The sequence below is a fragment of the Ambystoma mexicanum genome, chromosome 9 (assembly GCF_040938575.1).
Source record: "Ambystoma mexicanum isolate Mex_15411 chromosome 9, UKY_AmexF1_1, whole genome shotgun sequence".
In the NCBI taxonomy this organism is placed as follows: Eukaryota; Metazoa; Chordata; class Amphibia; order Caudata; family Ambystomatidae; genus Ambystoma; species Ambystoma mexicanum.
In genome coordinates, this window is record NC_090931.1 from 744,777,067 (window position 1) to 744,803,193 (window position 26,127).

General features: G+C 42.8%; 1 protein-coding gene across 5 annotated transcripts in view; it reads left to right on the forward strand.

Moving 5' to 3' along the window:
- MFSD6 (major facilitator superfamily domain containing 6) overlaps positions 1–26,127 on the forward strand; it is a 598,811-nt gene that overhangs the window by 21,095 nt on the left and 551,589 nt on the right. The window contains exon 1 of one of the 5 annotated variants that reach the window (XM_069615670.1): positions 16,350–16,371. The exons of the other annotated variants lie outside the window; for them this stretch is intronic. The gene's annotated coding sequence lies outside the window, so the exon portion shown is untranslated. Of the gene's footprint in view, positions 1–16,349; positions 16,372–26,127 lie in introns of those variants that run through there. 5 annotated transcript variants of the gene reach the window in all.

Below are 26,127 nucleotides of genomic sequence, written 5' to 3' on the forward strand. Positions count from 1 at the left end.
GTCTGACTCGAAGGGTAAGATGTCTGCAGATAGAAAATATGGGATTAAGGAACTGGGTTATTGAATGTCTCTCTCTTCTTCCCTTTCTCTTCTCCTGTAGAACCTCAAAGGTTAACGCTCTCACCTTAGGTAAGTGAACGCCGTGCTCTCCATCTGCCTCGGGGCAGGGTGCTGTAACCAGTTTCTTCACTGGATAAGGGGAGCAGGCCTCTTGACTTCAGAGGACTGCTGTCCGTCGTTTACTGCACGAACGGTAAGTTTCGAGTAATTCTAATGTCTTTAAAGTCTTTAGTAATGATGTTTCTTGTTTTGCAGGGTTCCGGCGATGGCGGATGACGGGCTGAAGTGAGTTGAAGATGGAGCCCGTGTGATGAATAGAAGCGCCTGGAAGCACGTAAGTAAGCGCTTGTTGCCTGCTTCACGATGCGCTCTAACTGTCTTTTTATTTTGCAGGTACAAGTTCGGAGCGGCTGCAGGGTGCCGGAATACCCACTGGGTTAGATGTGGAAAGGAGTAATGGCACGTGAGTATTAAAGTTCCCCAATGTCTTTAAACGCACCTTGTTTTGTCTTTCAGATGCGGGATGCAGCGCCGAAGGCCTCCGGAGCGTGCGTTGGTAAGCTTTTGTCTTTCAGATGCCGGAATGCAGTGTGAAGACCTCCGCACGATGAGTAGGTAAGCCTTTGTCTTTCAGATGCCGGAATGCAGCGCGAGGCGTTGGTGACAGCCGATGGACCAGGTAAGTGAAGAGCTGTCACTGAAGACCGTAATGCTAACCTGTTCTTTCTTGTCTTTATAGGTGTTGCTGAAGACTGGATTCAGGATGGTAAGCCTTTTTCCTTAGGCCCAGGATCAGATGCAGAAGACACGATGAGCGTTCTGCTGCAGAGGATGCAGAATAACGCAAAGCAAGATTCATCCATCGGGTGTGGTTTAAATAGCCTCCTGTAGTGCTTAGGTGTCTCCTTCCACAGCCACGCCTAGGTAAGAAAAGAGTTCCTGCTTTCCAGAAGAGTTCCAGTGTCCTGCCCCACCCAACAGGAAAAGTAGCTCCAAACAGAAGAGGATCAGAGGCTCAACTGGCAGGCAAGTAAGCAGCATGGTCTGCTGCAGGTAAGTCCACCCAAGCATTATGAGCCCGGCGCTTCCAGCGCTGGGACTGGGCATATTTATAAGCCTGGTGCCACTGGCGCCAGGACTGGGTCCAAAAGGTCCCAATTGGGACTGGTTGGCACTCGGAACCTGGGTTATGGATCTGCTTCCAAGGGAGTTGGGAAAACCCTGACCTTTTGGAAGCAGAAATCATGACAGGTATTTTGTGTAGATTTGGGGCCTAGCGGTATTTTCTTACCACCAAAAATAAAGTAATTCAGTAATAATCACTCATTGCATTCAGATTGGGTTTGGTATTATAGTAATATAGTGGATATGCATTATTTCAGTACACAGATACATTTAGTTGGTATGCATTTCGTTGTGGTATAGTGATGCGCATAATTTCTTTGTTTTTATTTGTGGCCCCAACATACAAAACCCCATTCTTTTGTTTAGACTGTTCTTGTGATCTCTAGAGGCCTCAGGCTTCTACATTATTCAAGAACACCACATTTTCACATGGAATGCCACTTATGGCTGTTATCACTGATTTATCTACACCAGTGAGCTATGCTTCCATAAAGTATTCACAATAACATGTGGTATAATCACAAATTTATTTACATTAGTGTAACTATTTCCAGAGGCCTCTCTTTCTGCTGACTCATATACGTCCAGCAAACTATTTCATTATGTTCCACTCAGAAAACATATATTTCAACAAAAGGAAGGAATATACAACAAACTATATAAAACAGTGAACTTATCCCCTCAGAAAGCAGAAATACATAACAGCCGCTAAAACAATATGGGCTGCATTATGTATTCTCAATAAACATAAAACAGTATTATCAGAAAATATAATTTTTAATATATTAATCTCTAATTCAGCACAGGTAATACAAAAATAGTTTCAAAAACATATACACATAACATAGTCATATACATGTTAAAAACATTCCACCTCACAGTATAGAAACATTTATGCCGACAATTAGATCAGCATAGCACCAGAATGGCAACTTAATTCATCTCATTTCCCATTGTGTGTCACAGCCCAACTTATATAAGTTTCTGTCCTCTGTGTTCTCAATAACCGGACATTCATCAGGGGCAGAGGTAATCCTGTGCTTCAGGTAGATTCTTCCTATTCAACCAACAACTTGCTATTTCTTTTTGTGAATACAGCTCTGATAGTCATTCATCATTCCACATAGGCAGACATCCATCTCTTCGTAGCAGTGAACCTTCTAGAACCCTAGGATGTTCAGTGCAATTTCCCCAACCCCTCCAAAGGAAATTGAACGAACGGAACTTCGCACCGGAAGTCTGCTTGGTTGAGCTCCTGGGGACTGTGGAGAGACTCTGGTGCGTGAACACCGCGGTGGTCCAACTAAAAGCCAATTTCCCGCACGGGTGCCACTTATGGCTGTTATCACTGATTTATCTACACCAGTGAGCTATGCTTCCATAACGTATTCACAATAACATGTGGTATAATCACTAATTTATTTACATTAGTGAAACTATTTCCAGAGGCCTCTCTTTTTGCTAACTCATATACGTCCAGCAAACTATTTCATTATGTTACACTCAGAAAACACACACACATATATACGCAGAGTGGAACCACGCACACAGCTATTTATAATTGCTCATAACATTACTTTATCTGCATAGAAACTTGGCGCTTTAAGCAGCATTCCCTCTATGGCATAATATTTTTTTTAGACACCAAATGAAACAGAAACAAGAATACTCTTAGACTGTGTTATCACAATTTCATTTTAAAATGATACATTACCATTCGTGAGACAATCCTCTCTGAAATAAAAACATGAGAAAGACAAAATGCAAGAACACTACGAATTTCATTTCATATTTGCACAAGAGAGAGAAAAAATTACATAGTTTGTTATGCCTTCAGCTGGTAACATTAAAATGTGTCATTTGAACACAGTGAAAAGCTATTGCTACACTGCCTGTCTAAAATAGGTCTCATGCACATACGCACCCTCACTTTCATACAAGATAATTACCAGTGAGTTGTAGCTGGTTAGCACGCGAACTCCCCGGACTTGTCGCTTTCTTTAAATGGCTCAAGGCTTTCCTTCAAAGCACCCCAGCGAGGACATGCAGTTCTGATCTGCGGTCTCTCAAGCCGGTGCTTATTGACTGGAATCTTCAGCCTGGGAAAGTCAGCAATGGACTGGGACGGCACCTCTCAATCAGGAAACCCCATGGAAACTCCAGCCAGGTCTTCCCCGGGGCTGTGTAAAATGTCCTCTGCCTTTCTTCCTCCCCGAAATGTACCAAGAGACCTCTGTTACAGCCCTTAAGGTGACGTGTCACCAATGAAAATGCACAATAATCTATCCTCCTCTTTTAACAATGGCTTGGCTTATATTTATTTATTTATTTATTTTTTTACATTTATAAAGCGCTCACACAGCCCGCAGGCATCGAGGCGCTGTTACAGGAATTGTTATTAGTTGTGTAATTTCTTTGTCTTAGTTACGTATTTATAACGCGCTTAAACACTCGGAGGTTTCTAAGCGCGGACCCGGGGATCGAACCAGTTGTTGCTTTGTGTCGTCTTGCTTCCAAGACGCGCACGCTGCCGCTGTGCTATCCTCCCGATAGAAACCATATCTACTCATTTCCTGCCGTGCAGATTTCGCATCCAGCTAACACAGTGAACAGAGAAATGTACCAAGAGACCTCTGTTACAGCCCTTAAGGTGACGTGTCACCAATGAAAATGCACAATAATCTATCCTCCTCTTTTAACAATGGCTTGGCTTATATGGTTTAGAAACCATATCTACTCATTTCCTGCCGTGCAGATTTCGCATCCAGCTAACACAGTGAACAGAGAAAAAAAAATGAATCCAAGTGCACGTTTAAATGACTTTCAGAGCCTGTCTTTTCCACCTCATGTTGCACTGGAGAACACATTATGATGTTATTTGATTAAGATCATGTTAGTACTGTTAATTATATTAGTTCATTAATCCTCTAATGTGTCTCCTGCAACCGAGGCATTTCAGGAGAAAAAAGAAATGGTGCAATTGCTTGTACCGCATTATAGCAATACATTAATCCCATGCAATGGTGCTGTGCTCCCAAAACACGCTAAATAATCCTACAGGTCTCACTGAATCAGAACTTTGTACCGTTGAACGGATGAAAAAGAGCATCAGGGCGCAGTAATTTTAAAAGGCAGAATATTTTCTTTCTCAGTGAAAAAGTTGTGAGTTGGGAGCACAGCAGCGCTGCTTTTCAATTCCTTTATTTGGTGCACATAAGGAACACACTGGCAGCCATTCTCTGGGTGTTCCATCACGCCTCCTGTGTGGCTGGTAAAATGGCGCAGCCATCATTTTGGAGACTGCAAAGTACAGTTTTAATGCAAGGCGATAGTGCTCAACAGAGCCAGCGCAGCCATTCTGCTGGTGACTTCTGAGATGTAGTTTGGTGAGGTTGGGGAGTTCTGCTGGGCTGGTCAATGTACCACACAATGGCCGCACATAGCCTTTGTCTCAACGAAGAAAAAATGGAGCTCATTATCCCATGGGCCTCCGTATCAAAATTGTACAAAGCCTTCACCATCAACGGTAATATCATTCCAGTTGCTGCCTCTATCAAGACTCTATGTGCAACCCTGGGCTCCTCACTAAGCATGACGCGCCAAGTCAACCACATTGCAGCATCGTCAGGCTATGTGACTAAGCTCATTAAAGAGAGTAGGTGGGAGGCACTACTAGTTATAATTTGTAACTCAAAGTAAGTCGACACTAAAAGGTCTTACGCATTGTATGTAATATAAGTATGTAATGCTTCCGGTGCAGCAGGGAGAAGCTTGAGGCCACTCGAGATTCAGGATACTGAGGAACAAAACATGCACAGACTGTTGCCAGTCGGTAACCCTGTACTGCACTGCTAGTGGAAATGATATCCCAATTAGTGATTAGGCCTGACTGAAACCAAAGTACTCCCAGATGGGAGTAGTTGTTCAGCAAGGCAAATTTTCAACAATTTCAAAGAAAAGTGGTCAGCTTAATCAAGTGTTTCAAGTATTGAAGTGTTAAAGTGGTTCACCTGGTACATCCAGCTCTATCTCGCTGTAGGCCCCCAGTCAACAAACAATCCGGCTGGGAGCAAACACAGTTAACAGGCTGACCTGGGTGACATTAAGTCATATCATTCACATTGAAAACAAATTCAACTTCCCACACTTCAAAGTATAAGAGGTGTGAGGATCAATAAATTCAATTCCCAAGATAGTATATCTAAGTAAGTTTATAATTCACAAACAAAGGACAACATTTCAGTTGCTCTGGACAGAATGGTCTCTGACAAGAACATATATTGTAGGTAACAAAGGTAGGGTACACTTTTTAGCAGTACAATATGAACAAGTCATTCATATACAAAACAGACAAAACAGTTGTCCAATTTCAATTTTCCCGCTTCTGAGCCATCACATTCATTCAGCTCAGAAGTTCTAAAGACACTCCTATTGAGTTGTCAGTGCCAACGCGTTTCGGATTGTAGGAAATCCATCTTCAGGGCAGGCTGTGTTTTAGATTCAACAAGATTCAAAATTCAGTGGGATTTCCTGAGGGTATAAGGATACACTAATTAGCTTCATGGGGAGTTTGGAGAAACTAAAAATGAGTATCTCACAGAGGTAGAGATAAACTAACCTGCTTTCCTTGGTACCCATAAAGAATTCATGGCCACCTGTGTAGTTAAAATGACATGACAAAAACAGCTTGTCAGGATCAGATCATTGGTGATGGATCAAAATCACAAATTTTGTGAATATAATTTCATCGTGACTCACCCGGTCGGAAGACCCAAGATGTCTCGTTGGGGGTAGTGGCTGTATCAGGCTGTGGCTTCAACAATGAGCGACTGTAAGTATGAAGAAAGGAGAGGGGATAACTTCAATGCATACATACTCCTACTGAATGGCTATTAGTGCCGTTGGATGAGAGGTGAAAAAGTCACCCCTGTTTACTAATTAACTGTTGGTAACATATTCGCTCAAACATTACTCATACTCGCTTCCGTTGTCCTTTAACTTACTTGTGAGAAAGATCACCTGTAGGACGCAGAACGAAGCCGCCCGCCTCGAGGACGCGCCGCACAGCCTACCCAAGCCAAATCCGTTGCCCTGGGAACAGCCGCGCACGTGCGTCCCCGCCCGGCCCGCGATCTTTGTATTGGAAGATCAACAGAATGATTCTACTCAGGGCTGTCGTGGTGTTGCGCGAGCGCGTCCCAGCTGCCGTTGCTAAGGACGCACTCGGAGCATGCGCCACGTTGCCATTGGATTTGTCAGTTGTTTTGCTTCGCTCGTACTAGTAAGTACATAGGTGGGGATTCATAACATTGTCCGGTTGTGGATGGGAGTATTTCCGCCTGTTTAGGGTGAGGTCAAATTGATTAGTTTAGCGGGGGAGGGGCACTACAGCAGTTAGAAAACTGCTTCGTGCCCCTACCCACCGCTCAAATACTGCAGAGTGACAGTCAAATTGAGTGGGTCGATCCTAAGGCAATAGCCTGCATCGTCCCCACATGGACTGTCAGTCTAGTTGTCATCCTAGCAAGTTAGGGCGTGGTCTAAATCATCGTTATTTGTGCACTGTTCGCCCATTTTTTTTAAAGGCAAAAATATGTTATAAACAAGGCAGCTATCTCATGTCATACACTTTACGCATTGGGTGAGACAGTTGCTGTGAAGATTCCCCTCCTCCATAACCACACATCAAAGTCTGTCATTTTACAAAATGATACTCCTGGTCTGAAGCCAGTTCACAATCTACTGGGTCAAAGTATCAGTATATAATTATGCCGGCGTAAAAATGTAAGCCCTGCACATTTTAGGGCTACCTAGGTGAAAGTCAACGGTATAACAACAACATATTCAATTGGACCAATGATCTGTACACAAACCGTTAGCTTGGTTTAACTCTGTTAAAAACACTATTTACAAGTACAAAAACAGGATAAACGTGGAGTGAGTTAGAGAAAACACATTAAGTCAAATTCACAATTCATGCCCCTGGGACTGAGGCAATCTAACAAGTCGATCCAGCTGATCTCCCTCTGGAGTAATCTCTTCTGTACATCTCCCCCTCTCGGACCTAGTTTCACCTGTTCTAAGATCATACATTTTAGTTGGGCAATTGAATGCCTTGCTTCAACAAAGTGCATTGCCACAGGAGATCTCAAATGTTTGGTCTGGATATTAGACTTATGTTCGGTCCAACGTAGTTTGGCCTTTCTTGAGGTAATCCCTACGTAATAGAAACCGCAGGGACATTTCAGGGCATAGACCACATTCGTGGAGTCACAGGTGCATGAGTGCTTCAACGTAATGGGTTTGCCTGTGTGTGGATGTGAGATAATATTGCCTGGTATGATGTTGCTGCAATGCTGGCAGTTATGGCATGGTTGTGTGCCCTTATGTTTTATGTGTATAGTTGGAGTAGTCGACAGCTCGGCTCTCACTAAGCTGTTTCTAAGGGTGTTACTGTTCCTATAAGCAAAAATAGGAAGATCTTGAAAGATGGGTTGTGTGCGTGGGTCCATTTGCAACATGGGCCAGTTTCTTTGGATTATGCTCCTAATTTTCTTACTCTGTGCTGAGTATGTGGTGATGTATACCATAGAGTCATCTTTCTTGCTGTTCTTAGGTGAGAGGAGGGTGTCCTCCTTGCCAATAGAAGGCTGTTGAACTTTATGTCAAAGAAAACCGTCTGGAGACAAGAATCTTCACCAAAACTACCGATAGAAACAGCCTTCTATTGGCAACGAGTTTCCACCCTCAGAGGACAATTGACTGTGTTCTCTTGAGTCAATTTTTACGATACCGGAGGAACATCTCTGAAAATGCTGAATATCAAAGACAGTCATCTTTGTTACGTCAGAAATTTAGAGAGAGAGGATATAACCCATCCAAACTGTCACAAATTGAAGAGAACGTGGCGAACATCGAGAGGGACACCCTCCTCTCACCCAAGAACAGCAAGAAAGATGACTCTATGGTATATGTCACCACATACTCAGCACAGAGTAAGAAAATTAGGAGCATAATCCAAAGAAACTGGCCGATGTTGCAAATGGACCCACGCACACAACCCCTCTTTCAAGATCTTCCTATTTTTGCTTATGGGAACAGTAACTCCCTTAGAAACAGCTTAGTGAGAGCCGAGCTGTCCACTACTCCAACTATACACATAAAACATAAGGGCATGCAACAATGCCATAACTGCCAGCATTGCAGCAACATCATACCAGGCAATATTATCTCACATCCACACAAAGGCAAACCCATTACGTTGAAGCACTCATGCACCTGTGACTCCACGAATGTGGTCTACGCCCTGAAATGTCCCTGCGGTTTCTATTACGTAGGGATTACCTCAAGAAAGGCCAAACTACGTTGGACCGAACATAAGTCTAATATCGGACCAAAAATTTGATCTCCCCATTGGCAATGCACTTTGTTGAAGCAAGGCATTCAATTGCCCAACTAAAATGTATGATCTTAGAACAGGTGAAACTAGGTCCGAGAGGGGGAGATGTACAGAAGAGATTACTCCAGAGGGAGATCAGCTGGATCGACTTGTTAGATTGCCTCAGTCCCAGGGGCATGAATTGTGAATTTGACTTAATGTGTTTTCTCTAACTCACTCCACGTTTATCCTGTTTTTGTACTTGTAAATAGTGTTTTTTAACAGAGTTAAACCAAGCTAACGGTTTGTGTACAGATCATTGGTCCAATTGAATATGTTGTTATTATACCGTTGACTTTCACCTAGGTAGCCCTAAAATGTGCAGGGCTTACATTTTTACGCCTGCATAATTATATACCGATACTTTGACCCAGTAAATTGTGAACTGGCTTCAGACCAGGAGTATCATTTTGTAACATGACAGACTTTGATGTGTGGTGATGGAAGCGGGGAATCTTCACAGCAACTGTCCCACCCAATGTGTAAAGTGTATGACATGAGATAGCTGCCTTGTTTATAACATATTTTTGCCTTTATAAAAATGGGCGAACAGTGCACAAATAACGATGATTTAGACCACGCCCTAACTTGCTAGGATGACAACTAGACTGACAGTCCGTGTGGGGACGATGCGGGCTATTGCCTTAGGATCGACCCACTCAATTTGACTGTCACTCTGCAGTATTTTAGCGGTGGGTAGGGGCACGAAGCAGTTTTCTAACTGCTGTAGTGCCCCTCCCCCGCTAAACTAATCAATTCAATTTGACTTCACCCGAACAGGCGGAAATACTCCCATCCACAACCGGACAATGTTATGAATCCCACCTATGTACGTACTAGTCCGAGCGAAGCAAAACAACTGACAAATCCAATGGCAACGTGGCACATGCTCCGAGTGCGTCCTTAGCAACGGCAGCTGGGACGCGCTCGCGCAACTCCACGACAGCCCTGAGTAGAAACATTCTGTTGATCTTCCAATACAAAGATGGCGGCCAGGGAGGGGACGCGCGTGCGCGGCAACGGATTTGGCTTTGGTAGGCTGTGCGGCGCGTCCTCGAGGCGGGCGGCTTCGTTCAGCGTCCTACAGGCGATCTTTCTCACAAGTAAGTTAAAGGACAACGGAAGCGAGTACGAGTAATGTTTGAGCAAATATGTTACCAACAGTTAATTAGTAAACAGGGGTGACTTTTCACCTCTCATCCAACGGCACTAATAGCCATTCAGTAGGAGTACGTATGCATTGAAGTTATCCCCACTCCATTCTTCATACTTACAGTCACTCATTGTTGAAGCCACAGCCTGATACAGCCACTACCCCCGGCGAGACATCTTGAGTCTTCCGACCGGGTGAGTCACGATGAAATTATATTCACAAAATTTGAGATTTTGATCCCTCACCAATGATCTGATCCTGACAAGCTGTTTTTGTCATGTCATTTTAACTACACAGGTGGCCATGAATTCTTTATGGGTACCAAGGAAAGCAGGTTAGTTTATCTCTACCTCTGTGAGATACTCATTTTTAGTTTCTCCAAACTCCCCATGAAGCTAATTAGTGTATCCTTATACCCTCAGGAAATCCCACTGAATTTTGAATCTTGTTGAATCCAAAACACATCCCGCCCTGAAGATGGATTTCGTACAATCCGAAACGCGTTGGCACTGACAACTCAATAGGTGTGTCTTTAGAACTTCTGAGCTGAATGAATGTGATGGCTCAGAAGCGGGAAAATTGAAATTGGACAACTGTTTTTGTTCTGTTTTGTATATGAATGACTTCATATTATACTGCTAAAAAGTGTACCCTACCTTTGTTACCTACAATATATGTTCTTGTCAGAGAGCATTCTGTCCAGTGCAACTGAAATGTTGTCCTTTGTTTGTGAATTATAAACTTACTTAGATATACTATCTTGGGAATTGAATTTATTGATCCTCCCATCTCTTATACTTTGAAGTGTGGGAAGTTGAATTTGTTTTCAATGTGAATGATATGACTTAATGTCACCCAGGTCAGCCTGTTAACTGTGTTTGCTCCCAGCCGGATTGTTTGTTGACTGGGGGCCTACAGCGAGATAGAGCTGGATGTACCAGGTGAACCACTTTAACACTTCAATACTTGAAACACTTGATTAAGCTGACCGCTTTTCTTTGAAATTGTTGAAAATGTGCCTTGCTGAACAACTACTCCCATCTGGGAGTACTTTGGTCTCAGTCAGGCCTAATCACTAATTGGGATATCATTCCCACTAGGAGTGCAGTACAGGGTTACCGACTGGCAACAGTCTGTGCATGTTTTGTTCCTAAGCTCATTAATGCCAGCAAACACTTCCTGTCCACCAAGAACCGGCTTGAAATGACACGTGCCTTCATAGGATCCAAACTCGATTATTGTGTAACTCTCCTGTGTGGCACCTCCGGAAAAACATACACAAACTACAAATCATACAAAACGATGCCTTCAGGTGGCCCTAGACATTGGCAGGCAGGTTCACATCTTGCAAACTAGAAAATCTTCCCACTGGCTCCCGGTCAAGGACAGAATGAAGTTTAAGATCTTGTCCATCACCCTCAGATGCCTATCGAATGACACTCCTCCATATCTCTCCCAGAAAATCAAGAAGCACTCCTCGTCGAGGCCACTAAGATCAGCTTACATACATCGTCTTACCATACCCAGATTCCACTGGAAAAGATTGGGGGGCTCCAGCTTCCAGGTGGGGCCTTCGCCCTCTGAAATACGCTACCCCCCGCACCTGGAAGGCCAACCCTCCTACAACTGCTTCAGGAAGAACTATAAAACCTACCTCTGCAACTGACACGCTCCCTCCTGTGTGCTCTCCTACCCTGTAGCCCAGCGACAACTGTCCTCCTTTCTGTAACCAGCTCCTAGATTCCTGTGGGCTTTGCACGTTTCTTTATAAATGTAAAAATAAATAAATATCGCCAAATAAAGTAAGTGACCTTTGTCTCGGATTGCATCACAGGAAGTGACTTCATAAGGGTGTTGTCCCTTATGACATCACAGAAAGTGATGTCCAGGTGTAAAGAAAGCTTAAGCTTATGAGGAATACAATAAATCAGTACAAAAAAGGGTTTTTTGTACTAACCATGCTGTTAATGGGGTGCTGTCTTGGTATGCTATTGATGGGTTCATGATATGATAGGAGTGTGTCAGTTGGGTCATAAGGAGCCAAAAGTAGCCCCTTTTAGAGCTGGTGGGGACATAATTCGAATCTGTTCCAACTATGATTACTTGGGCCTTCTATTTACATCAAAACTAAAAGGCACAAAACACATAGACCATCTGGAAATTAGGTGGTGTGCTGCGATTTGCCAAGGACTTCAAATCACAGCCACTCGAATTGCTGTTTAGAGTCTATTTGGCCAAGGCATAAGCTGTAGCAACCTATGGCACGGGCATCTTTGCAATAGCGGTCATAACTAGCTTAGAAAACTGAATAAAATCGTTTTTCAACCATTTTTACTTGGTCTCCCTAATTCGGCCCCTGATTTGCTGTTCATAGCAAACTGTTTGAAATGCCTTGCAGATGAGATAAGGATATAACCAGTTAAGCTTTGGCTAAGGGCTTGGTCTAATGAGCAAGAGACCCTTACATGTTTGCTTTTCTCACACATTCTTTCACGAGCAGCAAATTATTTACTGATCCCTTGGATTATGTATATGAAAAATATATTTCTCTTTTATAATTATTATGGTATTTATTGAGCGCAGACCTAGCTTCGAGAAGCAACTGAGCGCTTTACAATCATACGGGGGAAAACACAGTGAGGGAAGTAGAGCAAAAAGGAGCATGAAGATAACAGGAGAGGGCAGGCAACTGGCATCAGGGGATCTGTAAGCAACCAGGGGAGGAAGGAGTGAGGAGCAGATCACTGAGTCTCGGGTAGGGTGGGGAGTGGAGAGTTTGTGGACCTAGATGTTAGGGAGGAGCCATTTCTTGAAGAGGAAGGTCTTGAGCTCTTTCCTGAACTGTAGAAGTGATGGGGAAAGTCTGATGTTGATACGGCGGAGGTTCCAGAATCTTGGGGCATAGATGGAGAAGACCTGTCTTCTGGTAATTTGCTTCCTACACCAGATTATTTCAAGTCTGCAAATGTCTTTACTTCTGGTGGATCACAGGCCTCAGAAGATGCTGGGTTTCTCAGTGAGTTGGCTTGGGGACTTCAGGGGACAGACGAGTAGATGATGAAACAGGATTTGAAGGTGATGCGGGCTTGCAGCGGGTGCCAGTGCAGTCTGATAAGGCTCCGGGTGATGTGGTTGAATTTGGGGAGTCCTTTTAATTAGTTGTGCTGCTGCATGCAGGACACATCTCGGGTGCCAGGGTAGTCGCCGGAAGGCCTTCCAGAATTGCCAATTTTATTATTGCCTGCTTTACCGACCCATTAGCCATATCAATGGCTCATAGGAAGATATTGGTGTAGAACTTGGTTGGACCTATTGCTAAATGTGCAACTCGAGTAGAGAGAAGTGGCAGGCCTTCGAATTGTGCACACATCCTCACCTCGGGCAGAATGCCAATTGATTTGCTCTGGTACTACCTCATATATGAATTTTGCTTCAATACGAGGACAAGGCTCAATGTATTACCTGTCAGGGCAGTCCCTGGAAAGTGGTCCTCTGATTTCGATGGGATGATGTCTTGCTCACTCTGCAATGCCCCTGCGAAGACATGTTGCACTAACAATTTTTCTGTGCCGCGTACGCTTTTACTAGGCAAAGCACGTTAAAAATCTGAATGCACAACTTCACTCGATGTAGACTGGCGTTGTAATTTTTACTCCTAGCAAATACTCAGTTTGTGGCCTGAACTTTACTCCTATCTTCAACGCGCACCGAAACACTGATAGATGCTGATGAAATTGTTTTAGTTTCGTGTTTATATTATTTTATTGATCGTTGGTTAAATTCTGTTTCATTGCACTTTTGCTGTCAACGAGTAATCAATGTATTTATTTGTACATTTACTGTCGTTGATGTTTTTCACTTTCAGAGATAGATAGATTTTATCCGAAATAAAGTTAATTGACTGACAGGAGTGCAGCTAAAACCAGAATAGCCCATGGTCACTGCCTTCAAATGACAGTGCAGTCGTTTATGACAATATAATGCCATCCTATGACAGTTGTAGCGCCACATACTAGATATAGCCATATGCTAAACAAAGCTCCATATTCCTACGTGCTGTGACAAGTGCCACAAGTAGCCTCCTGCCATCATATATGCCAGTTATAACCTCCCATTGTCATAATATCCAAGATATATTTTGACAAACCCAGAATCTGATATCATTTAGCAAGCACAGACTAAAAAATGGTACCCAATAAGATTATGCCATTCAGTGCTTATACACAGTAAAGCCTCCATACGTATTATATTAATACTGTCATGTCCTTTGTCTGCCATTTTATGCTAATATTAGCCTCAAATGCCCCAGTCGTCATGCCATGGAAGTCAGGTTGATGCTGCATATGTCCCTTTCCTTTATAATATGCCAAGGACAACCTGAAATATTCCAGTACTGCCATCCAAGGCCTCGGGTGCATTGCCACGTCACCACATGCAAGATGCTGCCTCACGCAGATATCGCACTCAAATGCCAAGTGCAACTTGTAATGCCATACAGTGCCTGCTTTACTTTGTATATCCACAGTATGTAACGTGTATCCTTATATGCCCAGTTGCAACCATTATAGGTCAAGCACCTCAGTAACCCAGTAATGCCATAGAGTGTCAGTGTTTAATATAAAAGTTAAGCAAACATACGTAATGTACAAGCTCACAGTTACTGCGATTGTATGTCAAGTACAGCCTCAAATGTGCAAGTAATGCCATCCAATGCCAGCTAATGTCTCACATGTCTAGCTGCTGCCATCATCTGCCAAACATAGCCTCTAATGCCTTAGAAATTCCACCAAAGTCCAATTATTGCTTGACATATTCAGTTGCTGCCACAAGCATAGCTTTAAATGTATTGCCCTCTAATGCGTCCCATGCACAGTGGCTGGCAGGCATCTTATTTCAAGCTTGGCGTCAAATGCTCCACTAATGCCATCCAAGCACAGCTAATGTCGCACAGGTCAATTTGCCGCAGTAGCATTTCAAGTGCAGCCTCAAGTGTAGTGATGCTGTCCAATGCCAGTTAATGCCCCAGCTGTCTAGTGAATGTGATCGTATTGCAAGCGTTGCCTAAAATGCTTCAGTAACGCCATGCACGTCCTGTTATGCTTAACATATCCCGTAGCTGCCATCAAATACTAAGCACAGCCTTAAATGCTGCAGTAATGCCAGTTTAAATTGTATAGGCATGGCAGGATGGTCGTATTCAACGTGTTGCGTCAAGTACCCAGTTACTGCCATCATATACCAAGCCATAGGCTCAAGCCACCCACTTGTCTGATCACCATACACCCTCCCCTCCTCCGCCACCTTTCCATCCCCATATGTATGGTACAGCCTCAAATGGGATTTTGCAAAGGGGGTAGGGGTAAGGAGAATTGGTTGGGACTGATGAAAGTAAACAAGACACTTATCAAAGCCTTCTTTACTTTCAGTTTGAGCCTGGGGTACCAAGGGAGTTAGCAGGGGTATCAGCGGGTACCCCTTGCCCCCCTACAAATGACATCCCTGACGGTGACCCCCACCACAGACGAGGATTATTTACTTTAGTTTAACATACAGTGATCACACATATATGCTGATAGTGGCTGTCACTATTAATGACGATCAATGCAGCAGTCTTGTAAAAAAAGGTGTGCTGCTTTCCTTTTATGTAGTGTATGGCTAGCTCTATCACAGCCTGCGAGAATATGTGGGTTGACCCTTTACGTTATAGCTTGACAAGCACTTTTGTAGCTTTAGTGCACTGGAAACAGTGTACTAGTATGAGACATAAAACAGGTTTCTCCTTTACTTCGTAGTAGAAGTGAGCATAGACACAGCCTGAAATATGAATTGGGTACACTTTTCCTTTAGTGTATGACAAGCAATCATGTCCTTGCCTGAGATCAAAATCTCCTCTTTCATATATGACTAGTACACTAGTAACATGAGACATAAAGTGGGTTCCTTTTTTATTGTAGTGAATGACTATCACTGTTGTAGCCTGAGACATGAAGTGGGTCCTCCCTTTGAGTTGTGATTAATTATGTTGCAGTCTAGTGTCTAAACAACCCCCGTCCCTCTGTATATGGCGGGTAGTGTTGTAGTTTGAGTAGCAAAGCAAGTTCCACACTTTAGTGTAGACGAAGCTTTGACTACACTACTAAAATCATTTCCCCCTTTCTTTTAATTTACAGTAAGTACAGGTAGAGCCTTTGCTATAAAACAGTTATCGGCTTCCTTTGGTATGCTATGCATATTGTTCATATATCCATACTCGAGAAACAGGTTCAGGGGAACACCTGCCACCAAATAAAGAAGAGAGACTTGAGGGTGTCGATTGACATACCGGGAGTGTCATTAGTTCCATCATGACTCCCACATGTAAAGTTCTTTCTTGCAATATAGCAGAAGTTTGTAAACACCTCCAGGAGCCCAGTTGGACTTACTTCATAAGACAATGTCAAATCATCTTTCTCCAGGAGACTGGGCTGTGGGTCTGTCCGACCTTCAGGGATACCAATCCTTCCATATTCCAGCACTGAAGGGACCTAAGGGGAGACTGAGTGGAGGTTTGACTGCATGGTTTGATCCATCCTTGAACTGGAAATTGGCCGCACAGGTAACAGTTTCAATGGATTTACAAATGATTGTGGCCAAGATTCTGGAAGGACTCCACCTTTTGTTCTTCAATGTGTACAGTAGGTCAAACTCGATGGCCACTATTGATCTGATGGTTGATTTGATAGGAGAAAGCGAAGGACGAGCTTTGTATGATGCACGTATAGTGGTAGTTGGGGATTTTACCTTAGTTTGAGCCTTTGTTGGAGCTAGACGGTCCGGGGGGGGGTCAGTACGCGGCTTGGGATATTCCCCCATTAGCATGCACAGAGCAACAAAGGCTCACAAATTTGCGGTTGACTCTGCTTGCGCTCTATATTCATTAGAACAAAGTTTTTGGAGTGACCAGCCTGCTAGAAAACCTTTACAGGCCCAAAATTATTCTCTCTTATAGATTACGTCCTTATTTCAACCAGAGTTTGGGGCTGGGTGGTCCACTTTGAAGTAAGCATTAAAGTGATCATAAGGCATTAACGATCACCTTGATTTTGCCTGAGATATATCTGGGAACCAGTAGGGAACCACAGTGTGTCCAGGCCATTTCTATCAAAGGTCATGTACAAACAGGGGTCAAGTCCTAAAAATGTAAGTGGGGGGACTCATTAACAAACACAATGGGGTGTGACGTCGCCAGAAATTAGAATATCAAGGCAAAATAGGCACATTTCATTAAATTGGCTTTGCACAACCTCCCCAAATTGCACAGGACGAATGCCTTTCATAAAATCAACACACACAAAACCTAGAGAGAATCTTTTCTTGTAATAGTGTTTTTGAAAACGTTAAAAGGTGTGCATGTTTTAAACTCCAAGAACCAATACAAATGTTTTCCATGGGACTTGCAGTACCGGAATGGGACGTTTCACCTTTAGTTGTTTATTTTTCATCATGTTATGTAGTGCAGAGGTGAAGTGTCCGACCTGCACAGCTGACAATTGCAGGTTTGATCCCCAAAGTCGCCTTTAATTCATAAATTCGAAGAAGACAGCCAATGTGTCTCTTTTAGCCAGGGGGGATTGAGTCCACCCTCTGAATAAAGTGGGTGGACTCCGTCCCCCCGCGTATACCCTCGACTTGAGCCCTGTGTACAAAGAACGGGCAAGTGGGCCAAGATGGTGGAACGCGATAGTGAACCAATACTTTATGAGGCGATCTTACCAAATTTGACAAATATTTGCAATCAGGTGGTGTCTGATAATGATTTAGGAGAGTTTGGAAAGTTAGTGCGCAACATACAGCCATTTGTAACAAATGCCAGGTCAGTGGTTAAAAAGCAGGCCATAACTAAAACTGTTTGGTATGATCATGAATGTTCCACCGCAAAACACTTACTGTTGAATAGCAAGAAAGGTATTTAAATACAGAATGGCACAATCTAACAGCTTGCAAAAGGGGAGACACCGTCACCTTCTGGAAATTGGTCACTGGTACTGATGTAAATGGGGCCCCTGATCTTGGAAGTCGTATTACACCAGATTAATGATGTGGCCATTTTTCAAGTCTTTTTATACCAGGGAATTGTTTTCGGGCACACTGGAATTAATATCAACTGAGTTTAGTTAGGACACACCCTTGGGGGAGGATGCCCTGTATTTACCATATGACAAAATTGTCACTTCTATTAGAGCTCAAAAATGGGGGAAAGCCTCGGGGCCTGACTGTATCCCTGGTAACATCTTTAAGGATGAGATCCTGATTTGGGCCCCCGCCCTTTGAAATTATTTACGTCATGTATCAACCTTAACATCGTTCCCACCTCTTGGCAAAATGCTGTAATCGTTACAATATATAAAAAGGACAGAAGAGAACATTCGGCCAATATCCCTGCTGGATACAACTGGCAACGTTTTTGCCAAGGTAATCTTACAACACATACAATCTTGGGTTGATGATTATAGTATAATCCACCCAATGCAGGCAGGATTCCAGAAAGGTAAAGAGTTTCTGACTGTTTGCATTGCTGCAAAAGTATACAGTTTTGGGGAAGATGAATTCATATACTATTTTGGTCGAACTCAAAACTGCCTTTGATGTAGTCCCACAGGATTTAATTTGAAGACCTTATATAGTAGGAATATGCTATCTAAGCTGCTGCTAATTGTAAAATCCTTATATAATAACAACAAAGCTGTGGTTCACTATGGCTTGGCGGGGAAGACATCACATTTTGAAGTGACTGGGTGGTTAGGCAGTGGTGCGTCCTTGCCCCCCTCCTGTTTAGTGTTTCTATTGATGAAGTGGTCAGGATAATTCTTGAAGAATGTTTGGATCCCCCAAATTGGGCACAGAAAAACCTCTGGCTCTCTTTTTTGCGGGCAATGCCGTATTGTTATCTACTTCGCCACAGGGTATTACGGCAACTTTGGCATCTTTCATGAAAAAGTGTGGTGACCTTTAACTTACCTACAATATAGGGAAAACGAAATCCTTGGTATTTAGATACAAGTTCTCCAAACAACAACAGGTAACTGTTAGAGTTGAAGGTAGTGTGCTTCAGCAGGTACAGGTTAATGACTATTTGGGGGTTCGGTTTAATGAGAATGGGGTTTGGTCCTGCAAAATTGACAAAGCTGGCACCAATCTGTCAAAGTGTTGTGATGGGATACTGAGCTTCTTCAATCGTCATGGCAGGAGAGCTACTTCTGCTGCAATTGAGTTATACAGGAAACAGGCTTTTATGCTTGCCTGCTTTGGGGCAGAAATGTGGAGCTATGCAAGCACTCCTGACTTGGCTAATGCAGAGAACCTGCTGTCGGACTTGTATCATCAGCTGTGCATCCACGATACCACAATATTCTGCAACAGTGGTGTGTCAAGCCACGCCCCGTTACAAGCAACTTCCTACCTAAAGACACGCGTGCGCACGTCCATGTGAAGTGCCCTGGAAGTGCCTGATACGCCTGATCCTGCTGTCGGACTTGTATCATCAGCTGTGCAGCCACAATACCACAATATTCTGCAACAGTGGTGTGTCAAGTAAAGTGGACTATTACACTGCTGTTATCCCTCCTTATTACTTATAGCTAAATATATGACTTCTGTAGCATATTAACACGCTTTATTTGCTCTGTTTTGTAGGCCACGCACCCTTACAAGCAACTTCCTACTTAATGGCACGTGCGCGCGCCCATGTGCGTGTGCCTATGTGATGTGCCCTGGAAGTGCCGGATTGGCCTGGGGACTGTTGACAGTTGCTAGGCTTCTATCGAACATCCCTTGTAGCTGTGCTTGGTAAAGCATGTTGTAAGATTAATTGGGCCATATGCTACGTATTATATGCGTGCTGACGACGTGCGACTGATTGTTGCATTTTCGTCGAGCAAGCAGAGCGTTCTCAGGGAGTGAATCTCCTGCTTGCTTATTGCTTGCTGCAATAGGCTTGCATGCTCGGCCCCTTTTTAAGGTGAGGTGCTTTGGTTTTTTCACTACGTGTGTCCACCTTTCCGGTATAGCTCTCTATGTTGTATTAGTAAATTGACTTATGCCCATTGAGGTCTCACGTAGCTTAAGTGATGCCGGTATCTGATATGCAGTAAGCAACTAAAAGTTACAGCATATAGTTTTCTGACCTATTTATGGTATATGTGCCTTCTTTAATTCAAGTTTACTGTTACTATTATATGCTGACCTTCCGTGAGTTTAGAACTAAACTGTGCTAGGAAAATACAGATATTGTTACGCATGTTGGGTGCAAACATCTGGATTTGTGGCAACCTGCACTACTCTACATTATTAGAAGGCAAAGTAGCAGCAGTCCTGTTTTATTTATACATGTGTGATTTAGATAATCTATGGAATCAGGAGAATATTTTCCCTGTTGGATTGGGCAACTTATTACTTAATTGGATGGCTTTTGCAGACGGCTTAATTTATTTTGATAGGACGCCCTTTGGCCTTAAAAATAAATTGTATTTGTTTGCATTATTTGCGAATAAGTATAATCTGCATGCAAATCCATCAAAATCACGCACTCAAATAAGAAAAGAAAAATACGTAGGTTTATTGAAGAGACACAAATTGAGCGTGTGCTTTCTTTACGGTACACCCTCACAGATACAAATTCGTTGGCAATGTGGAACGATTCTTTGAATTTGAAAATGAAACCTCTGATGTCCCAAATTAAGCTAATTTACAGAAGATATTGTACATTTTCGCTTCTTACAATCATTCAATTTTATGTTTTAAAGGTAGAGGCTATAATACTATATGGCTTGGATATGTGCTTACTTGAGATAGATACTCTCCTGGATACTTTGCAGGGTAAGATATGGAAATATACCCTGGGACTAGCATCATTATTACCGAATTCAATACTCTGCCATGAACTTGGTCTGTCATCACTCTCATCAAAGTGGCATTGGCGGATGATGACTAATTATGCGAAAATTATAAATCCTCCTAGGAACTCGATCTATAAAGATCTGCGCCAAATGGTCATTGATGCCAACCCGCCCTCAATAGTGAGCTTTGTGGAAAGAATAAAGAACCTTTTATTGAGGATAAATGTAACCCCAAAAGATTTATGTGCTCTATTACCCAGTGTGAAGCGGAAAAATCTGGATTTTGACTGGTGTATGCTTACAGAGAAAAACTCTGGGTATAACTACTATATTGAATATGCTAAGTTTGTTAGGAAACGATGAGACAGAGCCCCATATTTACTTAAGTTTCCATGTGACAAGGCAAGAATGTTGTACATGCGCTTTAAGCTTAATCAATTGTCAACAAATGAGCGCATCCAATATTGGCACCGTGATGAAGTAAATAGTGAAAATGGTCTGTCGTTTTTGTACTGATACAAAAGAGTTAGAAACTCTTAAACATTTGACCATATATTGTACACATTTTGAGAACATTTGTATGAAGATATTTGATAGATACTTAGTAAGCAAATCCAAGCTTAATAGAGAAAGTTTACGGACACGATGTATGTGGGGGAATAGTCAACCATTGATGCTATCACTGATACGTCTATTGGATATAATTTAATGATAAATTATTAGAAATGTTAAAGCAAAGAAATGACAAATGCCCATAATCGAAACGTAAAATAAATGGAAGCAATTGTTTTACATTCTTTTCTCATTATATGGTCCAGAGTTATATGTTCTTATGTGTATATAGGATTGTAAGATGGTCTTCAAGAGCCTTTGTGTTTTGGTGTCTTTCTACAAGAAAATATTCTAACAAGTGAAAGACTGAAATCACACTATATGACCTGAATCTTGCTAGAAACAAATTTAATGCCTTGCTGTTGAGCATTAGTAAACATGAAATCTTTTATAACTTGTTTCAGTTGGTAAGGAACTGTTAAAATAAATGTACACCTTGTTAAGAGTAAAGTTAATGTGAATTGTAGTGAGTTTTTGATTGAAATGTGTTCTTATTGGAATGTCTTGTGCAATCAGTTTGCTCATGATTAAGCCATGGAAAATGGGTAAACGTAAAGCATCTTTTGCAAGTATTCTGTGTGCCTCTAATTATGGCTCCTGTGTTATGCTGGTACATTGTTGACTGACCAAAAAGGAGAAACTGTAGGCATCTAATTTTTGGGTCGTCTGAAATGTTCGCATTTTCAGCTGTTTCTCCAGTATATTTCAACATACATCTTAGCCGTTTTTTGAACTACTACATGGTAGAATTAAAAACTTGTGTTGAGCCATTGTGCGACAACTTAAGCTCATTAACCATTGATTGTTGATGAAAGACTACGAATTATTGAAAAAGTTCAAGCGATTTGCCTCGCACTGATGTATGCACCTGTGTAAAAATCATTGCTTTATTAGAAGTCGGTGTTCCTGGGCAAATTGTTGTGATATACTTTGGAGATCTCGGTGGAAGACATCATGAACCAATTTGCGTATTTTATGCAGTGTAGAATCACCCGAAGCCCAAAGTGCCATTTTTCTTTTTCATCAATACCTTCCATAATACTCAGTTTGGTATTGGGCATGCATTTAACTCTTTTTCAGCAGGCATTAAATTCTACACTAGCGATTGGTGAGGAAAAAACGGTGTGCCGTGTGTGCATTAGTAGAACTGTGGGCATGAGTGAGTGTCTTCATTGAATAGTAGTACCTTTTTTAAACTTTTTTTGCCATATTTCAGTGGCTATAGCTGCTCATTAAATATATCCACCCTACATTGGCTGCCTATGGCACAAGTTCTGTAGTCCAGGCAATTCTTTTTATGATTCTTGTTTCCTCTCTCAGCATGTATGCACCCTTTTAATGCATCCGATTGCCATATAGTCCCTTCATTACTGACAATTTCTTTGTCGCTTTCTTCCGTATTTTTCACTTGAATTGTAAAATCAAGAATTTCTTAGATTTTTAGACTATTTCTGTTTTTAAGGCCTGTGTTTCCAATTCATATATAACTTTTGTCCCAGCTTGAACCATCTCAAATTGCAGCCCCTTTGTTTGGACTATAAAACTACATTTGAAGACTGCCATTTTGCAAAGATTTGCACAATTGTAGACCCATGGTATACTCTTTGGCACATTTTTGAATGCCTAGATTTCTCAATGTCGCATTTGTGTCCCTTTTACATGTTCTTTTGACTTTCATCTTGAGAGAATTCAATTCATCGCATTAGCTCTCCTTTGTGTGGCTATAGTGGCTGCAGAAACTGGGCAGACCCTTCTCTGGCTTGTTAGAGCACTTTTGATCATTGCACTCTACATTCCTCTACCTCAGGAAATTCAGCATGTTTTAAGAGCCTGTAATTCATTCACTGTGCACCTTGCCGAAACAAAAATGGTGGTCTGGGGGAGCATTACATTTTTCCTATTATGGGTACCTACATGACATCCATCCATCCATCCATCATTAGTATGACCTTGTTGTGTGCAGCCGGTATAGAAAGTGAATTTACATACCTTTTTTGGGTTTTGGTGCAGAGCAAAATCTGGTTTGTGTACTTTGTGTTAAATGCCATTTCTAATGTTTGGCATGTTGTGAAGTAAGGCAGAGGGGAGTGGTCCATAAGTGTGCAGCATTTGTGAGGAAGACATCTGTTGTGTGTTTTCGTAATCTGTTTTTCTTTACCACCACTTTGAAGTCTCTGAAAGTTCAGTGAATTGGGAGGACCTCTTGCCTTCATGTTCATGAAGTGTCGTGATGCCCATTTCACAAACCCGGATTGCTAACCCCTGTGTGTCCGAGATGGTGCACTGTATATTGGAGTGAAGCATGGAGGTTGTGACATTAATTATGTATATGTGCCTTCCTTTTGTAATGCATTGGTCGCTCACTACTGTTAATCAAAACCACTCTGGTTATATACTTTAAAAAAGAAACGTAGGTCTTTTAGCTGTGGTTTTTGCTGCTATTACACGTTATTCAATTTCCTATAACATTTCTATGCGAGGAGTGTGTTACTGTGTGTTTATTTTGCACAGTCTTTCTACAGTTGCTGTGCTTCCTGAAGGTAGTCGTAACTTCACTTCCAGCACTCAAAACCCCCGGCTCCTGAGAGAAGCAGAGCGAGTGCGGGAGGAGTGGGTCCCGGAGTACACGGAGCGCACGGTACGGCAAGGCTTGTAACTTTGTCAGTTTGTGCAAACAGAAGAAAAGAAGATTCCAGAGCGCCCAGCGATGAAAGAGATAGGAGCTTGAGCTCTCTCAAGGACTCATAGCCAACTGAAGCTACTAAGTGAAGGTAAGGGGGGAGGAGCTACAGCCATTGGTACGGGCATGGGCAAGGGGAAGAGGACCGATATAAAACGGAGTGATCCTCAAGTGGCAGTAAATACCTCTATCCAAGCCTCCCAGTTTTCGGACTCCTCCCCCCCCAACGGCACACGCTACCTCCAAATTCCCCTCAGCCTTCACAAAGTAGCATAGAAGACGGCCAGGCGCCTAGGGCCTTTCCGACTGCGAAGCCTCCAATAGATGGTCCGCCGGGGTCTGTGACTGAGATTGGCTTGATTGAGGGTTTGGAGGTCCCTGTTATTAGTAATTGTGTTATTGAAGAAAAGGACCGAGATAAAGGACAGGGGCAGGTGAGCCAGTCGATTGAATCATTGCGGGCTCCGGAGAAACCCTCCCGAAAGCCCCTATACTGACCACTCTGCTTCAAATGGATGCAGGATCACGTAAAGGGAAAACAAGTGCACTCCTGCAACAAAAACAGCGCAGTAAATTGATGTCCGAAAATAAGACAATTCGCTGACACTCCAATAAAAAAAACCTTGACAGCTTCCGAGCCAATAAAGGATGCCACCCAAAAAGGAGATGTCTGGGCAAACCCCTCAGATACAGATCTACTGGCTGTATCTGACCACTGCCTGCCCCAGCATGGGGTCTTTGAATCATATATATTGTCAAAAACCAGCGCTCCAATAGAAGAACAACCTATAACATTTTTAGATACACGGGGGGATTTGGAAATTATCTGCTCGTCTAACGACCTTGAAGCAGCCCCCATGCACCCGCAGCTGCCTTATATAACACCTGTGAAAATTACAACCGAAGGCAAAACGAAGTGCCTTGAGATGGCTGATCTACATGGGGAGATGACCTCGGAATATCTGGACAAAAAGAGCCAGCCGTAAACCCCCTACTTAGTGCTTTGGACGAGGGCCGAGCTCCTAACATGGATAAAAGAACAGACTGTGATGCGACAGTGGAACATACAACTGGGTTCCTTTCAAGGAGCCCCTTAACGCGAAACAACGACAGAGGAGAAAAAAGGTGTATGCCAGACTCAGAAGAGGAGGACCGCAGAGACTGCATTGCTCCGTTAAAGAAACAAAATATACCATCTACAACTCCATCATCGAGGCCTCTCAATCCAAAATATACTGGAGAAAACTGAGGACCCGGCATAAATAGTGAAAAGTTGTTGGATTAAAAAAAATCTTATGAGCCTAAAAAATCATTGCCTCAATTAGTGACATCGATTGAATCTCAGAAGACTCAGTAACAGACTACGGGGAAGGCCATGGATCTCACGGCCTGCCTCAAAGAGGGATATATGCCCTGACTGAACATGTATGCCGAACAGCCCTATCCTATTTCAAACTCCCATCAAAGTTGGGAGGAGCAATGTACACAACTACACATGTCAATTGGATTCATGGTCACTATTGCCCTCTTCCCCCTTCCTAAAATTATATGAAAACTTGAGCGAAGATTGTAAGAATCAATGAACGCTGCTCGCTCTGATGCATTCTAAGTTAATTTTCATACAAACTTATATAGAGGCCTCCAGAGAAAAAAGATCTATGAAAAAGGAATCTGAGGGGGTTATAATTAAAACACTCATCGACCCGATAGAAGATGCCTGAGAAGATAAAAAATAATTTCTGGCATGCTTCAGAGAATCGATCGCCCTGATGAAAACTCATGGTGACCTTGGAGCTGTCAACCCCTTAGCTCCTACGTTAATAGCTGCCCCATCTTCTCAACAGCAGTCTCATACTATGGACCCAGAAGTAACCAATCTGGAGAACACCACTGGACCCAGGTGTAAACCAGTGCCTGAGGGGGATCCTGTGAGACCATCTGGTAGTGGACTATAAATGGTCAATTTGACACAGCGTCCCCCAAAAAGAGTGGAGCCTGCAACTCCTCCATCAAGCGACCAAATACTTTGGCAGAGGGCCTCAGCAAGAGAAACTACCCCGATGGAATCATCCGAAATACCTAAGGGAAACCCGGAACACTTCTCCATCTTTGCAAAGGACGGTCATGGCCCCATAAAATTAGCACCCAAGACTAATGGGGTGAAACCTCCCATGGTTAAGAAAAC